The sequence below is a fragment of the Marmota monax genome, unplaced genomic scaffold (genome assembly GCF_021218885.2).
Source record: "Marmota monax isolate L192 unplaced genomic scaffold, Marmota_monax_Labrador192_F-V1.1 WCK01_AAM20220418_F8-fsc00018, whole genome shotgun sequence".
Classification (NCBI taxonomy): Eukaryota; Metazoa; Chordata; class Mammalia; order Rodentia; family Sciuridae; genus Marmota; species Marmota monax.
In genome coordinates, this window is record NW_026692201.1 from 4,031,736 (window position 1) to 4,054,255 (window position 22,520).

The 22,520-nt window shown below is 44.2% G+C and overlaps 1 long non-coding RNA gene across 2 annotated transcripts in view; it reads right to left on the minus strand.

Annotated features, from left to right (window-relative positions):
* The window catches only part of LOC124081145 (uncharacterized), a 121,008-nt gene that overhangs the window by 19,881 nt on the left and 78,607 nt on the right, over window positions 1-22,520 (minus strand). For both annotated transcript variants that reach the window (XR_009225380.1, XR_009225381.1), the window contains exon 4: window positions 4,976-5,045. This is a non-coding gene — a long non-coding RNA (uncharacterized LOC124081145). The remainder of the gene's footprint in view (window positions 1-4,975; window positions 5,046-22,520) is intronic.

The following is a 22,520-nucleotide window of genomic DNA, read 5'->3' on the forward strand; positions in this document are numbered from 1 at the left end:
CAGCAACCTCCCTTCCCTTAGGGAGCTTCCATAGCCCACTCCGGACCAACACCTTCTCTAATTTTGCCCCTAGAACTCAACTTCCTTAGTTAAGAACTTAGTGAAATAGCCTCTCGGGAGCACAGAGGCTTAAAATAAATCTCTTCTAACCACCCTTCCGGGCAGACCATGTAAGTCCTGTTTTTGCATCCAAGTATCAAGACCCCAGGACCATGTTAGTGTAGTAGTGATACTTTGAATTCAATCTCTTTTTAATAATCATTGAAGACAGAGTTCAGGGTTGACATAAAAGAGAGCCTCAGTAAAGCCAAATCCACACTGACATTTTCCAGAGTCTTTTCCTTTTTTTGCCTTTATACCGTATATCTGTGTTCACATTATCTGACAGAAATATTCTACATGAGATTACCGCTTGTTTTAAGCAACATTGTAAATGTCTGAAAGCCTGTAGACTTCCCAACCACCAACTCTGAGTTCTCTCTTCATACATAATAGGGGAATTTTACCTAATGCAGTCTCAATTCTTCACAATAAAAACAGTCATCTGAATTGATTGACTGAAGTGGAAAACTAAATGTTAGTTGATTTGCAAAACAAGCTCTTCCCTCTCAATTCCCATTGTTCATGTGTAATTGTATGCCTTATTGTGAAATAAAACTAAAAACCAAAATCCCTACAAACCCTATTAATTCCAAAGGGTAATTATAGCACAGTAAACTCCTGGACATCATCTTATTACCCACTAAACTTGAAATAACTCTTTTTATAGTTTTCTCATAAGTCTTCTCCATTTTCTAAAAAGATCTGAGATAGTCCCTTAGAATATTAATAAGCATCTATTTACATCTCTCAGATAAAATAATAGTCACGGGAGTACTGCTAAGTCTTCAAAAAAATTAATGATTTGCTAGACATAAGGTGCCTGCCTATAATCCTAGAGATTCGGGAGGCTGAGGCAGGAAGATCACAAGTTTGAGGCCAGCCTCAGCAACTTAGTGAGACCCATAACAACTTAGCAAGACCTTGCTTCAAAAAAAAAAAAAAATTGAAAAGGACTGGGGCAGAGCTGGGGTTGTGGCTCAGCAGTAGAGCACTCGTCTAGCACATGCGAGGTGCTGTGTTCTATCCTCAGAACCACATAGGAGTGATAGGATAAAATAAAGGTATTATGCTCAACTACAACTAAAATATACATATATAAAAGGACTTGAAATGTAGCTCAGTGAAAGTGCCCCAGGGGCTGGGGATGTGGCTTAAGCGGTAACGCGCTCGCCTGGCATGCTCAGGGAGCTGGGTTCGATCCTCAGCACCACATAAAATAAAATAAAGATGTTGTGTCCACCGAAAATTGAAAAATAAATATTAAAAAATTCTCTCTCTCTCTAAAAAAAAAAAAAAGAAAAAGTGCCCCAGGGTTCAACCTCCAGTACCAAAAAAAAAGATTTTATTAAAAATTATATGGTAAATATATTTTATATTATTTAATATAATCAACTATAATTTTTAGATTGAAATTTTCTTGAACAATTATTAGAATCCTATGGAACATGAAATTATTCAGTTGCCACAGTCCGGCTGCAGCAAAATAACCGGGGGGCGGGGGTGACGAGAAACTTGTGTAGATTGATACAGCAGGAGTGGGAGCCGCTGTCTATTGTAGGACAGGAGGGGTATATATACATTCCACACAGCTTATCTTAATTAACATAAACTAGATACAGCAGTCAACCAATAAGGAATCTCCACACTTAATGGCTCGCTGGCGTTACTTCACAAACCACTCCCCCTGGCAAAATGCCAGGTGCCATCTTGACTTGTTTACAGACCCTAACATTCAGTTTTCACATTATCATGAACAAATTAACTATATAGTTGTTATATCTGAAAGTTAGACAGAAATCCCTAGATCAACACTCTTCCCCCTATTGCCCAATAACGGAAGCCATATTGGTTCTTACTCAACACTATATCAAGAAGAATCTTACCAGTTCTCTTTTTACTCTCTTGCTTGGCACGGATTCTACTTTAATTGGAACTCTATCCTTGAATACTTGATAAGCCAGCCTTCTTTCTCATTACTCTTTTTTTTTTGCATGTGGTGTCTTCCTCGGTTACTCTTATCCTTACTATCTCTTCCAGTGTGATTATTTCACTCTGAAGTCTTGTTACAATTTTCCACTGCAGCTCCCAAGACCATTCAAAATCTGTTCTTGTGAATTACCACAATGCTGTATTGATCGAGTAAGGGCAGAAATTGTAATTCATTCTGCTTGACTTTTCTCAAACTCTATTCCACAGAACATTAGTTCTTCCAGGTGGTAATGTGTGCTAAAGTCCCATGGTTAACATAGTTTGGTAAATGCCAGTGGCTATACACATTAGCCTTCTAAAGTCTCCAGGAAATCCTTCAGTAAAGAAATTTGCTTAACTTGGTTTAATCCAGCATTTGCTAAATTAATTTGCCACAGGATCCCCTGCCTCCACCACTTTCATAAAATATAGTTTGGCACATACATATTCATGGATCATACAGACTACTGGAATGGAGAGTCATCATCCAAAGAACCCAGATGAGGAATTTACAAGCTGAGCTAATTACCATTAAGGAAAGGATGGTGGTTCTAATTGAATAACAAAGATCCTGACTTAGACCGAGAGCTGGACAGCATTTCTCCAAGGATGCCACTCTTTTCTGAGAGCTAAATGGTGAGTGGGAGCTAGCTACTGCTGGTGGGGTTGGGGTGGGATTAGGGACCTTCCTTCCTCATATAGACCTTCCTTTTGAGTAGAATGGCTGGCTTCTAGTTCACCTTGGAAGAGAGGAATTAGGAAGAGATTCATTCTCTGTAACATATGGCCATCCATTTTAGTCTCTGTTAACACTGAGATTTCCTTAGAGAGAGAAAAGAAAAGAACACAGAAATCACTAAAGTTTTTGGGGAAACAGAAACCCTCACAGGATTAGGCGACAGCTGGGATGTGGGAGGTGGTAGCTGGAAGGAGCGTGGAGGGAGATGCCAAAGATAACACCCCATTTCTTTAACAAGACTTGGTTATTTTTACAAATGATCATGCAGATTGTTCAACTGTGGTCTATGAACTATAGACTGTCACTCTACAGCAGTATGGGATATTGTATAGTACAAACCTCAAGAGTTTAATACATTTCCCATCACATACTTGTTAATTGAATGCTGAAATTATGCACCTTTACCACAAGTAGTCTAAACTTAGAGTTTAAAGGACTGAGACCAGGTGCAGGAGCCATTTGCAATTAGGGAAGCAATCATGGGTTTATTTCAAGATTATAAAGTTGATTCCTCTTTCTTTGATTTTTTTTTCTTTTTAGATTTTTCAGGGAAGATGATATAAATCTTCTGCTTCTTCTGGAGGAGCATTTAGTTTTGAAAATAAATCTGATAGTCACCCTCTTCCAGGTTTCTGGCACAGAATGCCAGATCTTAGTGCAACATTAAACAGAGGATGACAGCTTTTGTGGGAGATATTGACCTTAATGAAATGACCACATAGGAATATTAATATAATACTAATACATGATCTACCATAGAAGACACTTCTGGCTTTGGAGGTTAGATAATCAGAAATTCAAGAATCTCGTAGAGGGAGAGGAAAAAGAGGGGGGAAGGGGTGAAGAGAGAGAGACCTGAAAGTGTTAAGAGGATAGGTCATCCTGAAAGGACAGAGTCTCCAAGGGTTGAAATTAGGGGAGAGGCGGGGAGCCAAGAGTACTAGCAAGAGATTGTTCATTGCTTTTAATTAGTGGCAAGCCTATTGAGCAATCTGAATTTCAACCTGCCACAGTGCCACACTTGGTGCCCGGGGAATTCCTCATCTGGTAGCAAATCCAGGACTAAACAGATGGACCCTGAGGATTCAGGGAGCAGAGTCAGAACAAAGCAAAGAGATGTAGTACCAGGTACCATCCTTAGACGTGAACTCTACTAGCCCCATTTTAGTCTTTAGAGTTGTGGCGTTATAAAGTCAACTCATGACCATGAAAACACAATGTGGGAAGCTCTTTGGGCTTTCTCTGGGGGAAACATCACTAGTTTGCAGTGGACATTCAGAGAAATCTCTCTGTGATTTGACTGTCAATATAATATGGACTTATGATATAGGTTTTAGAATCACACAGACCTAACTTCAGCTCCTCACTGGGCCATTTAGTAACTGCTATATCTATGCTAGTTAATAGATGAAATTTAACATGGAGAACTTACCAATGGGTTCAAGGGGTGAAATGCTAAACAGGATAGAGTGAGGTCATCCAAAGATTTGTAAAATCAGGAAAATGCTCTCACCCCTAACCCTGGAGAGTCAGGAGCTGCATGGTGAGATCCGGGAACATCAAGAAAAGTTCCTCTTGTGGAATCTGGTACAAGAAGAATATGCGGCCATTGACAGAGCTGCTGTCCAAAATATAGGGGGAGAAATTCTCTGGCTTCCCTTTCCTCCTGCTCCTCAATTTCATGCCAGTAAGCCTCTCAGTGAATCAGAAGCCCACTGGCAAAGAGAGTCTGGAAAATGTACCGTGCACATTCCCAGCAGCTAATAAGGAGCCAAAGTCTCAGGAAGGGCCCAGATTCTTGTAGAGTGAGAGCTCTCAAGGCTGAAGTCAGAAGTTGGGCTCCACAGTCCTTCACCAGATCCTAGCAGTGGGAGTTGCAGAGTTTTGCTTTCCTTCTCTCCCTGAAGATGACCCCAAATCTCTCTATGGATCTGGTTCTCTCTTTTAATTATTGACTGGCATTTTCATTCTTCTATCTGGAGCTTTTCTCTAAAGCTGGTAAGTTTTGCTATTTCAGAGCTATGGTTTGAATGAGTCCCTCAAAAGTTCATGGGTTGGAAACTAAATCCCTCAATTATGTTAATGCTATTTGGAGGTATGGCTTTTAGGAGATAATCAAGAGTAGATTTGGGGCTAGAGATGTGGCTCAAGCGGTAGCGCGCTCACCTGGCATGCATGCGGCCCGGGTTCCATCCTCAGCACCACATACAAACAAAGATGTTGTATCCATCGAATACTAAAAAAAAAAAAAAAAAAAGAGTAGATGAAGTCACGGGGATGAGGCCCCCATTGTGGCATTAGTGGCTTTGTAAGAAGAGGGGGAGCGACATGAAATAGCACACTTGCTCTCCACCACGTTACAATTCAGTAATTTCATTGGAATAAGAATCTCATGGAACCAACTCTTTTCTGTTTGATAGAACTTGCCATTCTAGGACCCTCTTAAAAGCTATGGTTGGATGACCTTGGGAGAGGCATCTTGGTCTAATCAGTAGCTTTGGAGAGAGTGGGGTAAGGTGATGTTCAAAATATGGCTTTCTAGCACTGTTCCTTCAGAAGGGGCTTTGGATAGCACCTAGCAGAGGACCTTGCTTCTGTCCTCACCTCTATTCCCATAATCCTACAGGAGCTGGAACGCCTGGCCACCTCTGTTCACTCCAGGTTCAGACCCTAGTGATTCTAGATTCCACTTTTTTTTCTCTTTTGATTGTAGTACATTGAGATATTTATCTTCTTTTAACATGATCATGTCCTTTTCTTTTCTCTATTTTTTATGCCACAGCAATGCTTCTGGAGCAAAACAAAGCCTCAAATTTTGGATTCACAGCACCATCTTGACTGGAGTTCATGCCAATACTTTTTAAGATCTATGACTAATACAAAGCTGCTGGAAGTTACCAAAATTAAGTTTGTTTGAGAAGCTCTTTTAAGAAGAACTGGTAGATGAAGAAAAGTGGAATCAATCAAAGATAATCCAGCTTTCAGACTGAGAGAACAGGAAGGTGATAATATACTGAGGACACCTGAAGAACTCTAGTATGAAAAGAAGTTTTAGTTCAGGTGCAGACAATTTTAGAACCTGAGGTGAAGGTGGACTCCTTATTTTTAAAATCAATAATCCTCCCACCGGGACCAAAATGAAACAAAGCATAAAACCCTTGAACACAATAAAAATAGAAATCAATAAAAATCCAAGTACCAGTATTGTTTATTAGATGAGTCAGAGTGATGAGGGAAAACAAGTTTAGACAAAGACAATTTGAGAGATTGAGATAAGAGATATTTTTATCTTAAAAATTATCAACCCCTACCTGTCTTTCCTTTCCCTCTTGTCAAAAATACCAAAACCACCAATACAAATTCAAGAGTAAAATGGGACCATGTGAAAACAATGAACTCCCCATGAGCTTTATTGTGAGGGAATAGAGTTTCTAGAGAGAAAGGGATCAGAGCAAAGGATTTCTCCAGCATTTCTCAGATTCTGCAGTGGAGGTGGACAGAAAGGAGGGAAGGCAGAACTAACTGGCTCAGCTCAGACCTCAGGGTCTGTCTGTATGAGACCAGAGCAGTGCCCCAGGGTGGCCATAAAGGACGACATGGTCTTTTCCCAATACTTCCATGGCCCACCAAGACTTAGCTCTATTGTATGCTTCACCAAAGCAGTTGTGGGAGACCTTTCCTTCTGGAGGTGGAGAATTGGGCAAAAGAAGACTAAAAATGTTCTGGCCTTGGCGGTGCCAGGGAGAGAGAGAGCCAGGCTTCCTGATTAGGATGGTGGGGAAAGCCCCACACCTATTTCCACCACTGAGGGTCAGACTTTGGGAATGAACCCAGATTGATGAAGGACAGGAGAGATTATCTTTGAGGATAGTTGGAAATATTCTGGCTGGATGGCTACTTGGAGAAAAGAAGGCTCGGTTAATACTTCCAGAAGGAACACTCTCTGCTGACATCTGTGATGTAGTTCCTGGCTTCAAAGCAGACAGAACCTGGACTAGCTTCCTCCTGAATGCCGCGTCCGGCCAAGGGAGCCGAGTCCGGCGAGGGACGGCGAGGTTAAAAGACACACAGGACACCAAGGTTCTTCATCCAGGAGTCAATAATCTTTATTGCTAACACACCTTTTTTTATACCCCAAGCAGCAGAAGTGGAAAACTACCCAAAAGCAGGAGGGAGGGGGGAGAAATTTAGTTTCAACATCTATTATTGTCAGGTACCGAAACCTCCCTTAACAATAAGTCCATCAGACCAGAAAAGGTCAAGGCATTCCCGTGGGATACATATGTCTCAGACGGATAAGCAGGAACAGAAAAACCGCAAGTTCGCCATGGCCTTGTGAGCTGGCCACACTGGCATGCAGAACAAACTAGTGGAGGTAGGGCTCCAGGGGCCAAGGTGGACCTGTTGCCAACAAGTCCCCCTCTTTTGTTTTTTGCATGCCAGTGGGAATCAAGTAGCCCCTGTCTTAGGTCGTTCACAGCCCTTGCGATGCTTACCCGTCTCTGGGAAGGCCCCGATTCCCTGGCTTAGGTCGCACAGCAAGCGTGAAAGTTGCCCGTCACTGGGTACTACAAGATCAGCTCAAGGTGTTATGACCTATCAAGACATTATTGCGGTAAAAGCTTAACCGTCTCCACCTACGGGACCCATGACCGTCACCGCCGAATGGCAGATGTGATTGGACCGAGAGATTAGACAGCAAAGATCCTAGTACAGGAAGGCAAGAGGGAGAGGTATGCATAGAGAAAAGATATGGCAGGAGTTCTTCTTTTAAGGAGGACACTCATCTTCGGATAGGTCTGAAGTATATCTCAGAGAGGCGATCATCCATCTTCAAACGTTGATAGTGAACCTGTATCGGCTTAAAGGCTAAGATATTAATTTGATCCTTAATGAATTGTACTATCTTATTTACAATGCAGGGTCCTATTGCCACTACTAGAAGGAGGCCTAACAATGGTCCCAATAAGGGAAGAAGATAAGGCAAAAATCCATTAAGTCCAGTCCAGAGAGGGTTCTCAAATAATTCCCTCCTCCTTTTTTCTAGGTCTTCTTGGAGTTGTTTAATTTTTGTGCGAACTATGCCAGATTTGTTAGCATAAAAACAGCACCTCTCCCCAAGGGCTAAACAAATTGCCCCTTGATTGGCAGTAAGCAAGTCTAAACCCCGCCTGTTCTGAAGAACTACTTCTGCTAGGGAGTCTATCTGGTCTTGTAAGTCTTTAATGGTTCCCGACAGGGTTTGCACATCATCTAGGATGATGTAGGATTGGAACTGTTAAGTAAAGAAAAGGTAGTTTCTAGGATATCTAATGTATTGGCATCTAAATCAGGAAACTGGGATTTGGGCAATATCAAGGGGTGGTATGTAGGCTTAGGGATCTCCGGCTTTAAAAGCTTAATCACCTGAAGGTGTTTGATAGCATCAGTGGGTCCCCCTCCATCAGAGACTCCGATGGGGGCCTGCATGGGCCAGCAGGAAGGTTTACCCACGACGCCCTCACATCCCGCCTCCGTTAACCGAGTCGTGATGCCTTCCCCTCCCCGGTCACCAAGAAAAGGAATATAATTATAAGTGGTCCCCCATTCTCCACGGGTGTTAGTTAGGATGGCCTCAAAATACTGTTTTCCTTGATTATTAACACAAATTGAGGCCGATGTATAACAGGAGATGTGCATTGCCGGGGTGTAATGACAAGTGGCGGGACAGCTTCCAAGAGTCTCAGTCGGATTAGGGACAACAAGTCCGGGCTTATTAACACACACCCATTTTGGTTGCTTAAATCCTCCGATGTTTTCATTGAGTTCAGCCACCATGTAGGCTACTTTAGTCCCACAATCAATGCTCTGGATATAACCAGAGGGGGCCGAGTGCTGGGGCCCTCCCTTACACTCACAAGGGGCTCCAAAAAGATATTCATGAATATTCCCAGGTGGGGGGTCAAGCCCTCCTTCAGCAAACCTGTCCAGAAGGAGTGCCACAAGAGGGGTCCAGCTCATGAGGTGTGTCTCGGCACTCACTTGAAGGGGTGAGAACAACAGCGGCAGGATCAGCCATCTTGGGAACTTCATTTTGTCTTGAATTTTCATTCACCAGTTTGGTGCAGCGCTCCGGGATCCAAATGGGCTTCTCAGTTCCTGGGGGAAAAACACATACAGCTCCCCTCACTCTAGCTAAGAGTGGAGCCAGGGGTTGCCACTTTCCAGTGGATAAATCTTTCCACCTTATTTAAGCATCTTGTACAGTGGGAGGGGAAAAGTGGCGTTGTGCAGCCGTGCGCCCTCCAGTGTCAGTGAGTAAAAAATTTAAAGTAAATAAGGTTATGCTTAGAAGTGCTTGTGGTCCCTGACAATTCCGGTATATCTCCCCCTCTTTTGTTTTTTGTAAATAAGTTTTTAAATGTTGATGGGCTCGTTCCACGATAGCTTGTCCCTGTGGATTATAAGGGATTCCAGTCTTATGATTAATTTCCCATTGGGTGCAAAACCGTTGAACCGCCTGGCTTACATATGTGGGACCATTATCGGTTTTGAGGCATCGTGGGGTGCCCATGGAGGAAAAGGCTTTTAGAAGATGACTGATTACGTCCTTAGCCTTCTCTCCAGTATGTAAGGTGGCAAAAATGAAGCCAGAATATGTGTCAGTGGAAACATGTATAAAGGAGAGCTTACCAAAGCTAGGGAAGTGTGTAACATCAGTTTGCCAGACATCATTAGGTTGTAGTCCTCTTGGATTAACCCCAAGGGAAGGAGAATGAATAAATGGTGCACAGGTTGGACATAATGAGACAATCTGTAAAGCTTGGTCTCGTGAACATCCTGTGTGGAAGCGTAAAGACTGTGCATTTAAATGAAATTTGTTATGGAATTGTAAGGCCTTATCATATTCGGTCGTCACACAGGAAAGGCCAACAGCATGAGTAGCAGCGTCTGCTTTTGCGTTGCCCTCTGACAAAGGTCCAGGGAGCCCTGAATGGCTTCGGATGTGGCCAATGTATAAAGGATCTCCTCTAGCCCAAATGAGAAGCTGAACTACCTGTAGTTGTTCTGTGATGGTGGATTGCTTTCCAATATATGATGTTGTTTCTATGACTAGAGCCAGATTGGCTACATACAAGCTGTCAGTATATACATTAAGAGGAATAGAACTACAGACTTTGAGAGCTATGATTAAAGCTTCAACTTCTGCCTTTTGGGCCGACTGACCTGACACAGGTTGTCGGAGAATTTGAGATCCATCAAAAACGACGGCAAATCCATTTTTGGCCCCATCTGTATATACAGTTTGGGCCTTTGGAATAGGTTCCCTTTTCATAATCTTTGGGAAGATAATGGGACACCTTTTAAAGCCCTCCAAAAGTCTATGTTTAGGGAAGTGATTATCAATCTGACCCTTGAAGCTGCACAGGAAAAGACACCAAAGGTCATGTTCTTGTTGTAACTTGTGTATCATATCTTGAGTGTAAGGTTGAATAAGTATGTCAAAGGTTTTTGCAAACAATGCATCACCCAAATATTTAGCCTTCCAAATTAAGTTAATAACTAGCTCATAAAAGGGAGTCAGTACCCGGGGGTTAGAAGCCGGCAAGTGGACCCAATAAATGGGACCCGTTTGCCAGAACACTCCTGTGGGAGTAATTTTAGAAGGTAGAACTATAAATGACAAGGGCAGAGAATAATCTATCTGCGTAATCTGCATGTCCTGCAGAGCCTCTTCTATTAGCCTCAGTGCTCGTAAGGCTTCTGGTGTAGGTACTCTACACGATGTAGGAGAAGGATCTCCTCGCAAGAGGTCATACAGGGGTTTGAGCTCTCCAGTTGGAATATGAAAGGATGGGCGCAGCCACTGTATTTCTCCGAGGAATGTCTGCCACTGATGTAAAGTTTTGAGCTGATTTATCTGGAACTGGGGTCTCTGGGGAAAGATTCCTATGTTATTAATGATGTATCCCAAATAATTGTAAGGGTGTTGAAACTGCACCTTTTCGGGTGCTATGACCAGCCCTGCCCCTTTTAGAAGGGATTGGAGGACTTCATAAGATTGAAGAAGCCTTTCTTTCTTGGGCCCTGCCAGTAAGATGTCATCCATATAATGAATGAGGTAGAGCTGTGGGAACTGCTGTCGAAAGGGTCGCAAAACCTCAGCTACAAAATATTGGCACATTGTAGGACTATTAGTCATCCCTTGAGGTAGGACAGTCCATTCATACCGTTGGTAAGGTTCCCTAAAGTTTGTGGAAGGCAAGGAAAAAGCGAAACACTTTCGGTCTCGTGGGTCTAAGGGGATAGAGAAGAAACAATCTTTTAAATCTATGACAATAAGATGCCAATCCTTTGGGATCGCAGTAGGAAAGGGTAGCCCTGGCTGTAAGGGTCCCATGGGTTGCATAGTTTTATTAATAGCTCGTAGGTCCTGAAGAAGTCTCCACTTCCCAGACCCCTTTTGTATAACAAAAATAGGGGTATTCCAAGGGGAGGTAGAGGGCACCACATGTCCTAACTTAAGCTGGTCTTGAACTAATAGGGAAGCGGCCTGTAATTTGTCCTTAGTTAGGGGCCACTGTTCTACCCACACAGGGTCATCTGATAACCAAGTAATGGACAGTGGAGGTGGCCGCACTTCAGTGGCCCCTAGGATAAATTTCCCAGTCCTCTCCGGTCTCTTCCCCGCCGGGTAACCTGTTCTGCTGGATTCACGGGTGATATTCTGCCCTCATGTCTCTTTCCTAGTCCCCTTCCAGGGATCCATCCCATGTCTAGCATTGTATCATTAACAAAGTCATTATTTCCTTTCAAAGTCTGGGTAGTGAGAATAGCCCCCATTTGATGAAGCAAGTCCCTCCCCCAAAGGTTCGTGGGGAGTCCAGTCACCACATAGGGCTGGAAATGGCCACTATGTCCTTCGCCATCTCTCCATTTTAAAAAGGAGGCACTTCTTTTTGGTCGGGTCTGTCCTATCCCCTGTAATATGGCCGAGGGACTCTGGAGGGGCCAGGCAGGTGGCCATTGTTTTTCAGAAATGACAGAGACATCCGCCCCCGTATCTAGTATTCCCTTGAAAGCCTTGTCCTGTATCTCAATGGTCAGGTTGGGATGCGAATCCAAATGAGCTACCCAAAAGGCCTGGGGAGTTCCAGTGGAGCCAAAGCTGCCGTCGCCCCGGGACCCACGGAGGGTGTGCCCAGGAATGGAAGCTAAGGGTAGCAGCAGCAATTGAGCTATACGCTCCCCGGGGGGAAGAATAACAATTCCTTGGGTAGCTTCTACTACTATCTTTATCTCTCCCTGATAATCAGCATCAACAACCCCCGTAAGAATCTTCAAGCCCCACTGAGTTGCGCTACCTCGTCCCAACACTAGTCCCACCGTCCTCTCTGGCAGGGGTCCAAAAACCCCAGTAGGCAGCGTCTGAGGTCCCATTTGGGGAGTTAATACCGCTCGGGAGGTGGAACTGAGGTCCAGTCCTGCGCTTCCTGGTGTTCCCCTGGGGAGTTCCCAGATAGAAAGGGGTTGGTCAGTGGGAGGCGGCGGAGACGCCCACTCCCTGGGGCACTGTTCTGTCCCTGCACTGCCCCGTACACTTTGGCTTCCGGGGCCCGGGGCGGGCCCCTGCTCCCGTTTCCCGACAGTATTGGGTTACCCTGGATGTCAAATTTTGACCTGCACTCACTGCTCCAATGATTTCCTTTATGACATCTAGGACAAAGTCCAGGCATCCCTCTGCCAGCACCCTCGCTCCTTTCCGGGCAGTTTCTCTTTATATGTCCCTCTTTCCCACATTTAAAACACCCCTTAGAGCGGGTTCCCCTGTTATCAGCTTTTTGCATTCCAGTCTTAAGGGCAGCAGCCAAAACCTGACCAGTAATATGAGGCCCATCTATATCTTTGCATGCTCGAATCATGTCATCTATACTTTTGGCCCAGGAGGACTTAATAGCATTTTGGCAGTAAGTGTTAGCGTTTTTATATGCCAGTTGTCTAATAAGTGGCATAGCCTGTTCTAGATTAGGGAATATTTTTCCAGCAGCCTGCATTAGGCGGGCTATAAAGTCTGAATAAGGTTCAGAGGGTCCTTGAGAGATCTTGGAAATTTTTGCTTCAGTCTTAGAAACGGGCAGGGCTTTCCAGGCATGAACTGCAGCTGAGGCTATTTGAGCATAAACACCTGGGTCGTAATTAATTTGTTGGCCTATGGTGGCATACTGCCCAGTTCCTGTCAACATTTCAGCATTTCGCCGTTGATGGCCCGCATTCAGGTTAATCTGAGCCAGCTCGCGGCACCTTTCATGATATTCACTTTTCCACAATAAGAAATCCCCTCCAGATAACACAGCCCTGCAAAGTTGCTGCCAATCATTAGGTATCAGTTGACTGGCTGAGAAAGACTCGAAGAGGGTCAATGTGAAAGGGGCATGAGGTCCATAATTAATGACCGCCTCCTTAAGCTGTTTTATGTCCTTGAAGGCTAGGGGGACATGGGCTCTGGCCGGCTGTCCATCAGCATCGGCGTTTTCAATCATTGGAAAAACCTGAGCCGCTCTAGAACCCCAGTGGACCCCCGCCCGTCTAGTAGGGGTGTCCTCATTCCAATCAGGATTATAGGGAGGAGGTGCGGCAACTGAGGGGGCCCTAGGCACCCTCACATTTGCCCTTTTAAGGCGATGTTCTAATTCCTCTATCTCCCTTTCTAATCCCTCCTCTTCCTCAGAGAGAGAACTGAGGTCCTCAGGATCATTTTTGGGCTTAGAAATCTGGAGGCGTTTCCTACCCTCCGAGCCCGAGTCCTCAAGAGGACCCTCATCCTTTAAGGATTCTGCCATTTGCTCTTCCTGCACCTGATTAAGGGCCTGTTCACATTCAGCAAGCTGATCCTTGATTTTTACTTTATCTGTTAATAAAGCATCCTTTACCAACCTCCATAAGGAAAAGGTGGCAACTGGGACACTGTCCGAGCCCCGGTCCCTCAATAATTTCTGAAGGTCATGCCTCACCAGGTCCCAGTCACTATTATTAAGAAATCCTCCTGTCAGAAACCAAGGACAAGCCTGGGCAATAATTTCAACGAATTCGGTTGCAGTCTTAGTTTTTATTCCTGTTCCTTGTGTATTTAACAGCTCTTTCAGTTCGTTGGCCAGACGAACCTTCGCTGTTGAGTTACCCATGGTACGTACCCTGTCTCTTTAAAATATCTTTAAACCAATCCTCCCCCTTCTTTCTTAGAAGGTGAGCCCCGTCCGCTTACCCCTGCTTTCCGGATCTCGGTGGGAGCCTCCAATTGCCGCGTCCGGCCAAGGGAGCCGAGTCCGGCGAGGGACGGCGAGGTTAAAAGACACACAGGACACCAAGGTTCTTCATCCAGGAGTCAATAATCTTTATTGCTAACACACCTTTTTTTATACCCCAAGCAGCAGAAGTGGAAAACTACCCAAAAGCAGGAGGGAGGGGGGAGAAATTTAGTTTCAACATCTATTATTGTCAGGTACCGAAACCTCCCTTAACAATAAGTCCATCAGACCAGAAAAGGTCAAGGCATTCCCGTGGGATACATATGTCTCAGACGGATAAGCAGGAACAGAAAAACCGCAAGTTCGCCATGGCCTTGTGAGCTGGCCACACTGGCATGCAGAACAAACTAGTGGAGGTAGGGCTCCAGGGGCCAAGGTGGACCTGTTGCCAACACCTGAACTATTGTACTGGGGTTGGAAAGTGGGTGAGCCCTGATGAGTCAGGAGGGGCTGAGTCCAAGTGACTCGAATTGACCATGGAGGAGTGGGGGGTGAGCCAGGAAGTCTAGAGACCTAGGATCCCTTCTGAGTTCAGTCTCAATGTGGCTGGACTTCTTTTTTTTCCTCTTGAACAAAAAGAAAGAATTGAACAAGATGATTTTCAAAGTCCCTCCAGCTCCAAGTTGTTCCTACAGGTGGGGAGGGCATGGGGCACAGAGGGAGCAGACGACATTTCAGTTGGAAGCCAAGGGAAGGGAACAATCAAGCTTCAAAATTAATATGACAAAATTGTAGAGAAGAAAAGACCCAATTTCTTTCCTCTCAGAAAGATCAAGAGATTTTAGATCTGATCTCATCAAAGTTTTTTCTTTCTCAGAAAAATAATTTAAAGAAAAACCCTACTGTACTTTATTTTACTCACAATCCTTTGTGATGACTTTGAAACTTCAGCAGGCTTTGTGTAGCTACTGGTTTTCACATTTAAGGTGGAAAAATCTTCATTTAATGATTTTAAAAGCCTTGCTGGGGACCTCACTAATGGCCATACTCTAGGAAATTGCAGAGGTTGTGATTAATGTTTTTGTTCCTTTTCTATTTATTCAGATCCATCCCCTTGCCTTTTCTTTCAGATAAAATAGTCCAGAGGAAATGCCTTTTTAGAACCAAGATGTTAAATTCATTCAGTATTATTTCAATATTTGTTGAGAGCTGCTTATGTGAGACAGACGCTCATGACAAGTGGGGAACAGATAAATGTGGTTCCTAGATCTTCTAGTTAGTTCTGTGGTGAGGGGGTCACAGCCTGGAAACAGGAAAGCGGAAAAATGAGAGAGATGATCGTACGCTGTGGTGAGGCTGTGAAGTCAAGTACAGAGGTAGAGGAAATGGCAGAGTGGTGTTGTGCCCACCTGGGTCCTGGAGAGCAGGAGGGGATATTTTAAGGGTGCAGTCAGAGAAAGCCTCGATATTAAGGAGCAGGAGCTAGGCCAAGAGTGGAGAGCTGATTCCAGGCAGAGGAAAAGTGCTGAGCCTTGGGCAGGCAAGAATGACCAAGGCCAGGAACTGCTGGATCCTGAGAGTGACGGGGTAGGGGTCAGGGGAATGGATGCTCATTTTCTTCCCTACACCATGGATATATGGAAGGTTCATCTGTGAGATTTAGACTAGCTATTAAGAAACGTTCCCTAAGTTCACATATATGAAACACTGGCAGTCTCCTGAAGGTGAGCCTGGGCCCTTGGCAGGCTTGAGCTTCTTTATTTTGTACAGGCCCTGCAGAACACAAGTGGGCATAGTGTGTTGTCTCTTGGAGCAGTGAAGACCAACCAGAGACACTTTTTTTTGGAGGGGAGGTACCAGGGATTAAACCCAGGGGCATTCAACCACTGAGCCACATCCCCAGTCCTATTTTGTGTTTTATTTAGAGACAAGGTCTCACTGAGTTGCTTAGCACCTTGCCATGCTAAGGCTGGCTTTGAACTCAGCCTGGGATTACAGACGTGTACCACTGCACCCAGCTAGAGACAATTTTTTGAGAAAAAAAAAAAGATTTTTTTTTTCTTTTCCTTCCACCTCTTCTTCCTCCTTTTTTTTCCTTTTGGCTATCATTCCATCAATAGAAGATCAAAGAATGGGAAGTAGAATCAAATGATAATATGGTAATAGTTCATTTTCATTTAACCTAATTGATGCCAGGCTCTTCCTAATTGTTTTACATGTTTACTTTAAGCCTTCATTCATTCCTTTATCGTTAGTTATTCCAATTTGAGGCAGAGAGGTTCAAGTGCCTGCCCAAGGCCCCGGAGTGTAAGCACGAGTGGTTCCTTCAGCAGAGGCAGCACTGCAGGGAGACTTGGGGCAGTGTGCAGTAGGGAGCAAAGCGTCATAAAGAAGGAGGTGGAGGTTCTCTCTCTTTCTGGAGCTAAGAGAATGTCAATTTCCCACCTCAGAGTCAGATTTCTAGCCCCCAATGTATCTATAGAATCTCTGCATGTTGGAACTCAGGAATTTGCACTTCTCAGTTGCTAGCCAGTTGATGTGAAATGCTGTTTGAGAAGCAAGGGTGTGGGCATTCACAAGTAGAGAGCTAAGAGGCTGGACCCTGGATTCCTTCAGTGATATCAACAACAATCATAGTGATAATGATGCCATTTCTTCAAAGCCTTCTCTAGGACATGCATTATTACAGTGTTTCTCTGTGTAACTATATTTAATCTCATAAAGCTGCAAGGAACACATAACTTCACATTGTGCAAAAGAGGAACTCTAAAGCCAGATTGTTAAGTAACTTGCCTTGTCACGAAGTGAATCTCAGATGTGAAGGTCAAATCCATCTGCCTGTCTGTGTTCTATGACATTGTGTTTGGTGCCCACAATTTCGTAGGGTTATTTTTAGAATACAAGGTAGCTGGACAGACTTCAATTTTTCTTTCTTCTTATCTTAAAACATAACCAAATGATTCATGAAGTCGTTATGGGCATGTGGCTCTTGGCAAGTTGTTTAGCCTCTCATTTTATTATTTGTAAAATGGTAAATTAAAATGGTGCCTACCCCATAAATTCATTGTAAGGATTAAGTGGGATAATCCATGTAAAACCTATAAAGAGGTGCCTAGCATTTGGTAAGCACTCAGTAAGTGTAGCTGCTATTATCATTAACATAATTACACTGCCCAGCTCTTCCTATAAAATGGGTTTATGCAACTGTTCCATGATCAGAATTTGTGACCACTACCATGATGGCAGGTTCCTTCTTGCTCATCTTGAACTGAAAAAGATCAACATATTATCCAAATGTAAAAAAAAAAAAAAACAGAGTCCTTCGATATTGCCTTTGACTATCCCTCAGTGTTTAAACTACCCAGAAAGACAGAGGGGGCAGAGCTGCATAAGACCTATAAAGATAGGCCACCATCAAAGCTTTATTTGGAGTGAGATAGGGTGCCATAGAATTCTGAGCTGAGAAATGTTATGCCATGGTTGATGTTTAAACAAGAATATTCTAGCTACTTCATTCAGAATATACCAAAGAAGGGCAGGATTGAAGTAGAGAGACAACTGCGTGACTGTTGCAATAATCCAGGATAATTTAAGGAGAAAAGAAAAATTTTATTGAAAGGATATTGGGTAGCTCATTAAATATCTCACAGGGCTGACAGCTAGCTCCATTATAGGTAGAACTGTCTCCGCAATGCTTCCTCCACTGCCATCCTGCCCAAGGTGGCAGTCTGCCCCCAGAGCCTCAGATGCTGGAAACACCTGCCACTGTTGCATCAGACAAATAAAACCTGCTGCCATCTTGCATCACTGCTGATCAGTGAGCTTTGATTGCAAGTCTAGTGGTTGTCTGTGATTGGTGGAGCCTATTTCTGTAGCTGGGCCCATGCCTCAGCTTCAGGGGCAGCAGGCCAGGTGAGAGTCTGGCACTCTTAGCATCTGCCATTTGGGAGATGGGAGATTCCAACCCAGATGTTGTTTGGACAAAAAAGAATGACAAGGTCCCCAGTGGTGGGGACTTCAGCATTTCTACAGGTTGTACATCAAATGACAGTTTGGGGTAAGGCTTCTTATGACTTTTTAGAAGAAGAAAGAGGAGGAGGAGGAGGAAGAGGAGGAGGAGATCAGTTGTCTCCATAGTTATCACCAACCACTCAAAACACTGCTGACTTATATATGTAAAGTGAGTCACACTGAGATGTCATTTCCACATTTTTCCATTGTTCTATAGCATTTTAGCTATGCCATCAGTGAAGGCCTATCAATTCCTTCTGCTCGTTTCTTATGAGTATAATTGACAGTTTGGACTGATAAATAGATGGGAAAAGTAATAAACCCCCTGGTATTCTCACAGTTGTCAATACTTTTACCTCAGTCACTTTATCATTAGATGATTCATGTTACTGAACAAACCAAATATTTGAAGTAAGCAGAATTGAGAATTTGTCATTCCTCACTTACCTTAGAGAGCTTGGACCACCAGGGATTGTGTCACATCCCTTAAGGACTCCTTCTCCCCTTTTCTATTTAAATTCAATCTGAATAGGTAACAACAGCCTCAGAGGGATCAATGTGACTTTCAAATCCAGAAGCTGAAGTATCCAAAAAGGCTCATTCACAGCTCCTATTTGCAAAATGTTAACTCAAAACTTAATATTTGCAGATAGTTAGGAGAGACTGGGAGTACGTTACCCTCTTGTTTGATACAATATGTTCAATTTTAATTCCTTGCCTAAAGCTTTTGGTGTTGGAGGAAAAACCTTGATGGGATTTTAGAAGACAATTCCCCTGATAATTAAATGGGGGAGCTGTTAAAAATGCTCATACCTGGGATTACTCGGGACCAATTAAATCAGACTCTCCAAGGCCCAACCCCTGCACCTTCTAATGTGCAGGCAAGGCTGGGAACCACTGATCTAGCCTTGGAGGCATTAGGGTATTGAACCAAAGAACAGCCAGGTGGTGGCTCAGCTGGTAATGCAAACTTGACTCAAACAAGAAGTGGGAATTTCTCAGATGTTCCAAAGATAGTCTAGGCTTCGAAACAGGAAGAAACAAGGTACTAACTTAGAGCTGCAATGGGATGGAGTGGTGAGGTTACAGTGCCTTCTGCCAAGGTCACACCATTCTGTTCCCAAAAAAGAGGTGAAAAGCTAATTTCACCCAGGGGCAGAATCAGTCTTAAAAACAGATGGAGGATTGTCTCAAATGAATCAAACAAAATGAAGAAAAGTAGCTTCCCAGGACCAGAGACAGATCTGAAGGAATAACAGAGGACACTGTTAGGTTATGTGAGCCTTTGATTTGGAAGGCAATGCTGCAAGAGGTAGTCTGAGAAGCCTTGCTGGTGGCGGCAGCAGCAGAGCCCTGATAGACACACTACAGGCCAGGATAGGAGCTAAAAGCTGTCTGTCCCAAGCCACCTGCAGAGGCAGATGTTATTTGGGAAGCCTTTGTGGCTTCATGGCCTCCAAGCCTGATTCACTGGCTTTCTCAGGATTGTGTGGAGCATCCCTTAATAAATTGCTGTTATGCTGAACAGGGGTCAGTTCCATGTATATCATTAAGAACTCCAAATGATTCACATTTATTCGCCTTTAATATTCATTTAACCCAGTGGCACAGAAGATATTATTTCTATTTAGAAGAAAAGAAATGGAGATCAGAGAAGTAAGAAGGCTGTCCTAACTCTGACTGGGCAAAGGGGAGGGGCCATGGGGGCAGGAAAGATGGTGGAATGAGATGGACATCATTACCCTAGGCACGTGTATGACTGCATGTGGTGTGACGCTACATCGTGTACAAACAGAGAAATGAACAATTGTGCTCCATTTGTATGCAGTGAATCAAAATGCGTTCTGCTGTCATACATACCAATTTCGAACAAACAAATAAATAAGAAGGAGATCCAAAACAAGATGGCCAAAAAAAAGGGCAACACTGGAATTGAATTTGCATGAGAATGATCTGGAAGCCCAAGCTTTTTCCTCTGTACAGATCCTAGAAAGGGCCACATATACTGCATGGTGATGGTTTGAATTCCTTGGCCTGGGCACCCTTCTCTTCATGGATCAGTTGAGGGAAATAACCTGGGACTCTAGGTTACTAAAATTTACTAACCAATGTCTGCCTTTTATTAAAGTCATTCACAAGAATGTGGGCTCTGACTGGATGAAGGTAGTTTTGTGGTTTTGGACTTCATAATTTCCTAGCAAAAGTTCTTTCTGAAAAATCCCCCCTTTCAGAGTTGGCCTTGCAGTAAAAGAGATTTTTTTCCCTACACCTCAGCCACTATCAGAGTGGTTATATGTATGAAGAACTGGGGCACGTAGTGTGTACCCCAGGGGGGACAGACCAGGCTGACTGCAGGGCTCTCTTCCTGCTGGTTGCTCACAGATGCCCAAGGGGAAGCCCCATCCCTGCCTCTGTCCCAGAAACTGCATTTAGACCTAAAACCACTGTAGTCAGGACAACTCTAACTAATAAACCAACCCTAGGACTCCTTGGAAAGTCTGGAATTTAAAAGCGTCAGGGACCTTAGAAATCTCATTTTGCACACGAGAAAACTTACTCCAGAGAGTGTTTTCTTGAGGTCACACTATTAATGGCTGGGCAAAATTACTGCTTTGGATTAAACAGAATCCACAGAAACACTTTATAATCAGAAGAAAAAATTTAAAAAGGAAAAAGAGAAATAAAACTTGGGCAAAAGAGAATAAGGCTCTTCATGTGATTTACAATTTGTCCAGGGAAAGACCTGAACTAAGAGATGCAATGTTGTGTTTCCTGCGGGAACTCGGGAGTGGGGATCACAGAAGTATGAGCGGTCAGAAGACTTCGGGGAATTGAGGGGCTGGAGTGGGCACCCCGGAACAGCAGGGAAGGGCGCAGCTAGAGCAATTGGGTTCCCTCTGGGGGGTCCCTCTATGCCCCTGCCCCTCACTCCCCGCTCAGAAACCTTGGGTTCTGGAGCAAAAAATGTGAAAAGGCAGAAACCAGTCTGCATGGTGAAGCCCCACTCTCCCAGGGCGCATAAGCACCCCCGTGCCCACGGGGGAGGCAGTCTAGGGATCCTGGCACGCTCGGAGCCTGCAGGGAGGAGGCTCTCCGCCTGCTGTGCCAGCCCCTTGGGGACCTCTGGTCCCTCTCCTCTGCCTGGCTCCATACTGTTGGCCCCCAGTGTCCTCTCCACCCATTTCCTTTGCTGTATGCTGCTGCTTTGGCTCAGCAAGGCTCAACCCCAGCTGCCCTTTGTAGGCGCTTGGGAGCGAGGGGAGGACCCTGGGCCACTCCCTCCTCTGCCCGCTACAGCTCTGCCTGTCCTGGCAAAAGAGATGGCAGCCCTGCAACAGCCCTGTCTGCCCGAGCTCTTCTTGTCTGCCTTCTTAGAAACAAAATCTTAACAACTGAAGATGGTGCTTTCAAATCCCAGTTTCATTATATGTTTGCTATCTGCGGAATCCCAACGAGGGCTACTTAGGCTGGGTGTGTATGATGTGGTGTGTGCGTGTGTGTGTGTGTGTGTGTGTGTGTGTGTGTGGAGATGCATTCAGTCCTTCAATACACAGGGAACATTCCAGAAAACAGAAGCAGCACTGTCCCTCATTTGCTTCCCCCACCTTTCCCACTCTCCTTTCCGTGTACATGGAAACAGTCTCAGTGAGTTGTCCAAGTGTGAGTTGGTTTTGCCTTCTGGAGTGCTGGCTAAGGGCCACAGGACTTCCAGGACTGGTAAGCAGCTTTTCCTCTGTGGTTTTCATTCATTCGTTTGAAAAATATTTACTGAGCATCTAATATAGACCAGGCAGAGTGGTAACAAAATTTACATCTTTGCCCTCATAAGAATTTACATCACCATGGAGGAAAGAGAAATAAAGAATGAGCATAATAAATACATGAATTATGGGTTAGATGATGGTAAAGAAAAACTAGAGTGAGGTAGAGTGTGGAGGGGTCCAGTATTAAGTAGGGGCCTAGGTAGGCCCCAGGAGGACTCAGGCTGTGGAAACCTGCCTGGCAGGAATTAGTCTGTGCTCAGATTAGCAGGTGACACTTTGAAGAGCCCTCCTTTGTGTCCATAGGTTTGCACAGACCTGGAGATCCTTGAAGACGCATGCCTTTTACTGCTGGAATGGGATGGAAGGCTGGACATGGATTGGTTATATTTTAATAGAGCATTGCAGCTTTGATGACCCCAGCTTTTCCTTTCCCAGCTGCTGCAGAGCTGTAAAGTGGTAGTGACTTTTGAAAACAGAAAAGTAGGGGAAGGGAAAGCTCATAAAACACAGGGAGGTCTGTGTTTTGGAACAGGGTCACAGAGGTCCCAAGGATGGCTCTTGAGAAATTTAGTGGAAGGTTAGTCCATCTTTTAAGTGGGAAACAGGGGTGAAGTCAGGGGTATACTTTAACAATCCTAAATTAGGTTTTTCAACTGGAGTAATAATGACCAGTGTTAAAGTAGCTGGTGTCTATTGAGTGCTTACTGTGTG